Below are 9,573 nucleotides of genomic sequence, written 5' to 3'. Positions count from 1 at the left end.
CGTCCTCTTCTTCCTTTCTCACTGCTGCTCCTACATGCTGATGAATATGCGAAAAAGATTTTCAAAACCTTCACTGCCGAATCGTCTTCTAACGGCTAAATACTAGCTTCTATTCAATTTGGTTTTGAATTTATGTTTTTAAATCAATGTATCAACATGTATAATAAAATTTATAACAAATATGACAGCACTACTCATTCTCATTAAAAAATAATATGACTTGATTTTGAAACTTTTAAGTAAACCCGAATATTTAGTTAATCTTCTAAAAGTGTTCAGGTTATGGCAAACAAAAATTGATCGAGTTAATTTACATAGTAAGCACTGAGACAAAAATGCTATTGACATATGGAGTTCCTAGCATATGCTCATCACCCTCCAACTATAAGCCCAGGATCACGAAAACTATGTCAATTTTTTTTTTTTTTTTGTGGGTGCGATGGCGGCCGCCTGAAAGAATATTTTGCTACATTTTCTTTTAGTTACTAAAAATTAGACACGTTTTTTCATGCATTGTACAAGAGTTTGATTGTTTGAAGTGACGAGTCATACTACCTATTATTGATTATTCTGAACTCAATAACTAAAATATATAGAAAGAGAAAATTAAATTAAACGCCCAGTTTGTCATAAATGATATACGTCTTAATTATAATCATAAATGTGCCAAAATCTTAATTGCAATTGCATATAGTTAAAACTTATCAACAATTACTGATAAAAGATTTTTCATTGAAAAGGAGCTGACCTATAACTCACAAAGCATGAGATAAAAAATTTTATTGTTGATATGAGGATCTTATTGATGAAAAATTTATAAGTATTTTTGTAAGAGTTCATCGAATCTGGAAGCATATCCTCTAAATATTTTGGTATGTCATTTCCAGGTTTATTTCCATTTTCTGTTATACTATCTGCAGTTATATTTTTGAGCTATATTTTCTCTGTTCAGTAATGTATTATTTTTGATATTTTATTTTAATTATACATGGTTCTTTCATGTATTTACATGGTTTTATAGGTTATCTGAGTTATATTTTATATGAAACTAATAAAAATATAAATTTGCATAGATTTTTCTTTTTCTGCATTTTGGATGTTTGGAGACACTAGTAAGTTCGTATTAGAGATGGGGATTTTCTGTTATGTAATTGCTTTGAGTGAGAGGTTTATAAACTTCCACAAGCATTCATGATAACATGTATGGTGTGGTCCTTATCAGTGTGGTCCAAAGTGTAGATTACTTCTAATGAAAATAATGTGTAGATTTTAAAATAATTAAAGCTATAACATGTTTATTATATAAAAACTTGAAAGACCAAGTCATGAGAGAAACTTAAATATTCTCTAAGTTTAAAATATGTCGTGTGAACTTGAAGGACAAAAGTCTTTGCAGGCATTAGGATGAACCTTGTGGCCATGAGTTAGAATAAATCTTTGTAGGCCCAGTAAATTTTTAAAATTTTCAAAATAAAAATATATTAAAATGAGTAAATGAAAAAAAAATAAAATATTTGGCAAATTTTCAAAAATAAGAGCAAAATATATTAACTCATTTTAAAAAAAAATTCTAAAAGTAATAAGAAAACAATGAGAACATTTTCAAAATTTAAACAAATATGGATATTTGTGCAAATTAAAATGCACCAACCCATATTTATTAATAAATTATTTTTATTTAACTTTCTCTTTTCATAAACATCATAAATTAAAACACTTAAGTGACATTTACTTCTATTCCGAACTATATGAACTCTCTAATCTTATCACAGGCACATAGGCCGGGGACATGAACTCTTGTTCAAGTTTTCCTCTATACGTAAATAAATGTTTTAATCTTATTATTTTATTATTTTCTTAATTCATTTTCTCTTTTGTCTATTTTAACTTTGCTTATACGTTTGCTTTGTTGTTGAAGGAGGTATTTGGGGTAATTATTAGGTCTACACGAGTTTAAGCTACGGCAATTAATCAAACATACTCTAAACGATCTATCATTAATCCTTATCCTTCTTTCTCACAATTGCATTTTTCAGTTGGTTTCTTGACAAAATTAAGCCATAAGATTGCTGTATTTAGGAGCGGGAGAAATCTGATAATAGTTCCAATAATATATTTTGTTTTTAAGGAATTGCATAATTTCATTTAATTTTGAATGGATATGTTAACTTATTCAATAGCTTAATTTCTATTCTATGTTTTTTTTTTCTGATTCTTTTTATCCTTCAAATCACCAGTGATCCTAACTACTTTTGATTTTATGTGATATACTGAACTTCATTTTATTTGTTAAATAAAGTTCATCAAATGCAATATTTAATAATATTATATAGAACTGTATCAATATAAAATTTTTAAAAGCAATGTCTTTTATGATAAGTATATCTCTAAAATTGATTTTGATGAAAATCATCGAATCACATTTAATTCCATCAAAATTAATTTCAAACAATAACATTCAAACATAATCACATTATATTAATCAATTTTTGTCATAATTAATTTTGCCCAACTGAAATTTAAACACACTCTAAGATACACAAGATTAGTTAGTTTTTCTTTTACCTTTCCTTTTGTTTTGTTCCTTCATCTTTGACCTTGATGTGCTGCTTTGACTTTTTATATGTAATTATAACCGATAATTCAAGTATTTAGGACCAAGCTTAACAAGTTTACTTTCTTAATGTTTATGCCTATTTGGACTGGTTGGAATAGCCCAAAAAAATTTAGGTCAAGCTTGATTATGTTCGACCTTGGATCAAAAACTTGAACAAAGAAATTTTCATTTTTAAAAATACAAAATATTAATTAAACCTTTAGATACTATATATTTGAGTATATTATTAGAGATATTTTCTAAAAAAATTAAAAATATTTACATTGGCATATTTTTTATTATTTTTAATTAATAAAAATAACTTAAAAATAATATTTAGAATCTATTTTAATATTAATTTTTAAATTTTAAGACTCACATATCATTTATCTTTAAAAAAAAATTACATCTTCTACATCTTTTAAGTATCCTAAATAAAAATAATTAATTTTAAAGTTAAAATTAATTTAAAAAATATAAAAATTAATAATTTTGCCTTGAATAAGCTCGATACCCAAAGAGGTTTAGGCCAGACTTAGCTATTTTGGTTTTCTAGAAGTTTGGGGTTATTCGAGAAGGTCAAATAAGCCTAGCTTGAATTGAATCTAGTCAAAATATATTACAGATATTTTCTAAAAAAATTAAAAATATTTACATTGTCATATTTTTATTATTTTTAATTAATAAAATATCTTAAAAATAATATTTAAAATGTATTTTAATATTAATTTTTAAATTTTAAGACTGATGTATCATTTTTAAAAAAAACTACATCTTCTACATCTTTAAGTATCCTAAAATAAAAATAATTAATTTTAAAGTTAAAATTAATTTAAAAAAATATAAAATTGATAATTTTGTCCTGAATAAGCTCGACACCTAAAGAGGTTTAGGCCAGATTTAGCTATTTTGGTTTTCTAGAAGTTTAGGGTTATTTGAGAAGGTCGAATAAGCCTAGCTTGAATTGAATCTAGTCAAAATATACCTGGCCTGTTCAAATTACTAAATCTTTTGTCAAGAAAAAAAAGTTTTGCCTATGTATATAAGTGGAATGATGTTAATTGAGTTCTTCAAGATTGAGATTTCCACCCTCCATGTCGAATGAGTTCTTGCCTCATTCACGTGTTACTCTACCTACTACTTCATCTTCATCATATTCTTACCATTTGAAATTGAAAGTATTTGTTCGGTAGGTTGTGTTTGTAATTGATGAGCTACAATGATGTTTTGCATGCTCCTTTCTTTTTCTAACAAGTATGACCTAGCTCTCCTTATATTAAGAAGTTTAGGATTAATTTTTCAAAGCATAATCTATGATGTTTGCCTCTCTCTTTCTTTTACTTATTATGATGGGTTTAGCAAAAACACTAGGGATGTGGATAAGATTATTGAATAAGTATCTAACATAATTTATAAAATGGCATAACTAATAGAGTAAGAACATATATATTTATTCTCATTGTTGCTCTTGTTATAACTAAGACCCCCAATATGATGAATTTGGTAATTTATAAACTTAGATATTTCTGAGGAAGTTTTTATTTAATGATAATAATGATGATTGTGGCGAAAAGTCCATGATGACGATGATGATAATGTAAAAACATTGATTGATACAAGAAAATTCGATCGTCATTTTCATTATATTGTGGCCTTTGCAAAGAAAGAATCATTAGAAGAATTGATAAAACTAATCAAGTAAAAACCCATTGTGGTGGAAGACTAGATAATGTGCTTGTCAAAGATTGATGGCAATATCAAACTTAAAGGTGTAAGTTTTTGACATCCTTCAAGGCTTGACCAAATTGTCCTTAATAATTGTTCAATCATTTTTCTTGCTAAGAAAATTATAGCGCTTATTGAGAGTAGTGAATCTAGAAAAAGCACGGCTATTTTCTTGATATAAAAGTCTTATGATCTAGATGAAGGTAATATTATATATTTTTCTTGTCAAAACATGTCGAGTTTTGCTCTTGAATAAATCACTATTGATATATTTTTTTAATGGCTATGCAAGGCATGGTTTATTTGATAACATGAACGTTAGAGCATTATGAATTAACTAGCACCATTATTAAATGGATTGATTGATCAAGAAACCAAACTTTTTCATACCTCAATATGTAAAAATATTTATTTAAAAAAATAAATTCTATAAGGGCTGAAGTAGAAGTCATGGTGGCTGTTACAAGGCTCATAATTTTATTGTCTCTCTCCTTAATGATGACCACACTGAGATTAGTATATAAACTATTATTATTACTTAGTTTTAGAATTCAATGCTAGTTTATAGTATAAATCAATTCTATATTATACATAATAGGTAAGAGAGCCAGGAAACTGTTTATCTAGGAATCAAAAAATAGAGATTTTCATTGTGAGTGTCTCATTACAAAGTCCTAAGATCTTAATTATTGATTAAATGATTAGTGCTCTTGATGCTAATTTTGAAAGAGTAGTCTAAGAAGTTCTAAATTGAGCAGTTGGTGGTAGAACAAGTATACTTGTTTTTGCATGAACCCTTGCTCCTTAAAAAAGTGAATAAAATTGTGGCCTTAAAAAAAAAAAAGAAAAGTATATGATCTTAGAACTTATGAAGACTTGTAATAAGAATTCATTATTTTGGTTCCAAGGAATAGTTGGGTATAAAGACTTGCCCAACTCATTATGTGGCCACATATTATCATCACATGTTAAAACAAGCAATAAAAATTTTCCAAAAAATACCCTTCCTTCTATTTTATTCAGGTTAAATGTCAAAGAATGATTTTATTTAATAATAAAAGTTTCAAGATGTTCATTTTTGAGAGCTTGTAATGTGATTTATTTAAATGCTTTGTACTACTTTGTATTGCTGGTTCCATATGACAATAAAACAAAATATCAATGGTCACCAATATAAGTTGGATTTATTTACTGATTATATTTTTTTAGCCTTGGTTGCATGTATATAACATTTTTTATTTAGAATTATAAGTGAAAATCTTACAAGCATTCAAAGAATAATACTTATTAATAGAAAGATTAAATCTTATTAGCAAGTATTATTCTTTGAATCCTTATAGTAAGATTTTTATTTATAATTCTAAAGAAAATATGTCATATACAAGCAACTAAGGTTAAAAAAAAAGGATATAATGATCAAATAAGTCCAATTTATATTGGTGGCCTTTCATATTTTGTTTTTGTTGTTATATGGAACCACCAATGTGAAATGGCACAAGGCAATCGAATAAATCACATTACAGGCCTCCGAAAGTGAACATCCTAATGCTCTGATCATTAAATGAAGCCATTCTTTGGCATTTAACTTGAATAAACAAAGGAGAAAGAGGTATTTCTTTGGATAATTTTTATTACTTGTTTCAACATGTGATGATAATGTATGGCCACTTGATAGGTTGGGCAAGTCTTTATATCCAACCATTGTTTGGAACCAAAATAATGAATCCCTATTATACAATTCTTCATAAGTTTTAGCATCATACACTTTTTCTTGTTTTAAGAGCACAATTTTATTCACTTAGGCTCATGCAAAACAAATATACTTATTCTACCACTAGCTATTCGATCTAGTGCTTTTTAGACTATACTTTTAGAATCAGTATCGATAGCACTAGTTATTTCATCAATAATTAAAATCTTGGGTTTTGGTAATAAACCCTCATAATGGAAATCTTCAATTGCTGATTCTTGGATAAACTTGCCATCCTACCTATTGTGTATAAAATGAAATTGATTTATATTATAGACAAGCATTGATTTCTCAAACTAAGTAATAATAATAGTTTAGATACCAATATAAGTGTGATCATCATTAGGGAGAGAGATAATAAAATTATGAGCATTTGTAGTAGCCGCCATTGCTTCTACTTCAGCCTTTGTAGAATTTATTTTTTTCAAATAAAATTTTTGATATATTGACGTATTAAAAAGTACAAGTTCTTGATCAATCAACCCAATTTGATAATAGATCTAGATAATTTGTAATGTTCTAACATCCACGTTATCAAATAAAACTTGCTTTGCAAGGCCATTAAGAGAAATGTGTTAGTAGTGACTCATTCAAGAGCAAAACTTGACATCTTTTAGCAAGGAAAACATGTAAGATTACCTTTATCTGGACCATCAAACTTTTGTATTAAGGAAGTAATAGTGCTTTTTTCAAATCCACCACCCCGAACAAGCTCTATAGTTTTCCTCGCAGGAAAAATGATTGAGTAGTTATTAAAGACTATTGCATCAGGCCATGATGGATATTGAAAAATTATACATTTAAGCTTGATATTGTTATCAATCTCTAACAAGAACATTGTCAAGTCTTCCACAACATTGGGTTTTTGTTCAATTATTTTTATCCATTTTTCTTACAATTCTGTCTTTGCAAAAGCCGCAATACAATGAAAATGATGACAATGAAAATGATGACAGAATTTTTCTTTGTCAAGCAATATTTTTACATCACCATGATCTTTGACTTTTAGCCACAATTGTCATTGTTATTATTAAATGAAGAGTTCCTAAAAAATCTAAGCTCATAAATTATCAAACTCATCATAGGGGTGTTACATTATAACAAGAGTGATGTTGAGAATAAATATATGTGCCCTTGCTCGGTTAGTTATGCCATGTTATCAATTACCTTAGATACTTCTTCAATCATCTTATCCACATCCCCAGTGTTCTTGCTAAACCCATCATAATAGGCAAAAGAAAGAGAAAGGAAAACAACATAAATTATGCTTTGAAAAAGTGATCCTAGACTTTCAAATATAAGGAGAACCTAATCATACTTCTTAGCAAAAGTGAGGAGCTTTAAAATGTCATTGTAGCTCTTAGCAATTACAAACACAACCTACCAGACGAAAAGTGTTTCGATTTCAAATGGTATGAATGCAAAGAAGAAGAAGACAAAGAAGGAGTAGGTAGAACAGCACACGAATAAGGCAAGAAATAAGGAAGAGAGGGGAAGGAGAAACAGTACAGTAGTAATAATAATAATGGAAACAGCAAGAAATTTAGTAGATATTAATGGCTTTGGGAAGGGAAGATTTTGATGCAAAGATTAACACTGGAGAGGAGAGGAAGTTGGGAGATGGGAAATTATTCAATCATCTTTATCTTCTTTTTCTTTTTGTGATTGGTCTGTGAAAAATAGCTTGTTATTTTTAGTTCATTAACTCTTTCTTTGTTGCCACTTTGCTTCTCCCAATGAATTTTAAGAAATTATTCAAACTCAATTTTGGTAATAGCCCATGTTATATTTGTCCCCAATTTTATTTTCTATTGCATATTTCATTTGCCCAACATATTATTGTTGTTCAGAAAAATCATCATCACTTAAAAGGACATAAAGCCATGCGGGTGCTAGAATGGATTATTTGGAAATCAAAATTTTGACTGGTACGATAAGTTAGAATTAGAATAGTAAAGTATTTTATTAAGTTAGGTAAAATTGGAATTGCAATTTGGTTTATTATGTGTCAATTTTCTGGGTTGAATATGTGATAAGATGAAATTGAAAGTGAATGAGAAATTTGAAGATGAAGTGGGAATGGAAGGTGGCGGCATGTAATATTTCTTATTGGTTTCAGGAGGAGTGAGACAAATTTATCTAGACATATTTCTATTTATCTTATTAAAAAAACAGTCTACTGAAAGCTTGATAGAAAACAAATGTTTGAGTATTCAAACAAAAATATATTAAGGCTTGTTTGGTTCATGTTCTTAATTTTTCTTTTTAAAAATCATTTTGTAATACAATTTTAAAATTATTTTTCAAAATGAAATAAAATAAAAATTTATTTAGTTATGTCAATTAAAAATATTTTTAAAATTAAAAAATGGACTAATAGTGATGGTTATAAATAGTTAATGATGGTGATTAATAATAAAAATTCATTAAGGTAACTATAATTTTTAATAATTAAATGTAGTGTATTTTCAAAATAAGAAAATAAAATGAAAATAACTTGAATTTTTTTCTATTTAAAAAAATAAAAAATAATAATAGTTTTGAAAACAATTAAATAGAAAATATTTATTCAAACAAATTTTTAAATTTTTGTTTTAGAAAATAAAAAACAGGAAACAAACAGGCGCTCAGTTTCCTTAATAAATTTATGGAGATCTTGCGGTATTAATCTTATACCAAGGGAGTATAACTTAACTTGGATTGCATTTGGCTTCTTATTATATATAGTTTATATTTATCCCCATTTGTGATATTATGTGATGATTAAATTCTTATTATATATAGTTTATAATTGTGTTCTCATGTAGGGGACGCTTAAAAAGCAAGCCACACATTAAAAAAACAAAAAACCATTACATATTTGACTATTGTACATATATATTTGACAGTTAAATGCAATGAGAGTCAAATATGCTCTTAAAAATTTTACCAGAATACATTATGGTAGGACATATCTGACAATTATAAAATTACAGCCAAACACAATGATTAATATTAGACATTTAAATAACCATCATATATTAGTGACCTTAATAAATGATGGGTGCATATTTGATAATTGCTAACTATCATATGTGGAGGCAAATAACCGTCAAATATGCCTTATTTTATGTTAGTGTCTTTAGTACTTTGATTAGATAAATTAGATTTTATCTTCTTTACTTAAAATTGTTCATTCCTTTTTTTCAAAGGTTTTCAAATTTGTGTTTCAATAAGTTTCAAATTTCTGTTTTAATCTCTTTTTGGAAACTAGATATAGGGGTTGTTTAAAATTGTTTTTCTTTTTATTTTGAGAACCAGTGTTTTTTAGAACATGTTTTAAGATTAAAAAAATAATGAAAATAAGTATTTTTTACATTATCATATATTTTCCACAACAATAATTTCATAACACTTAAAAGATGATTTTATATTTTTATTGTCCAAAATAATATTTGGTTTTTGTTTTCAAAACACTTTCTAAGAACACATTATCATTTTTTTTTTGATTTAGAGAATAGAA

The sequence above is a fragment of the Prosopis cineraria genome, unplaced genomic scaffold (assembly GCF_029017545.1).
Source record: "Prosopis cineraria cultivar Desert tree isolate PC_DT_omini unplaced genomic scaffold, ASM2901754v1 PC10, whole genome shotgun sequence".
NCBI lineage: Eukaryota > Viridiplantae > Streptophyta > Magnoliopsida > Fabales > Fabaceae > Prosopis > Prosopis cineraria.
This window is presented reverse-complemented; position numbering follows the sequence as displayed.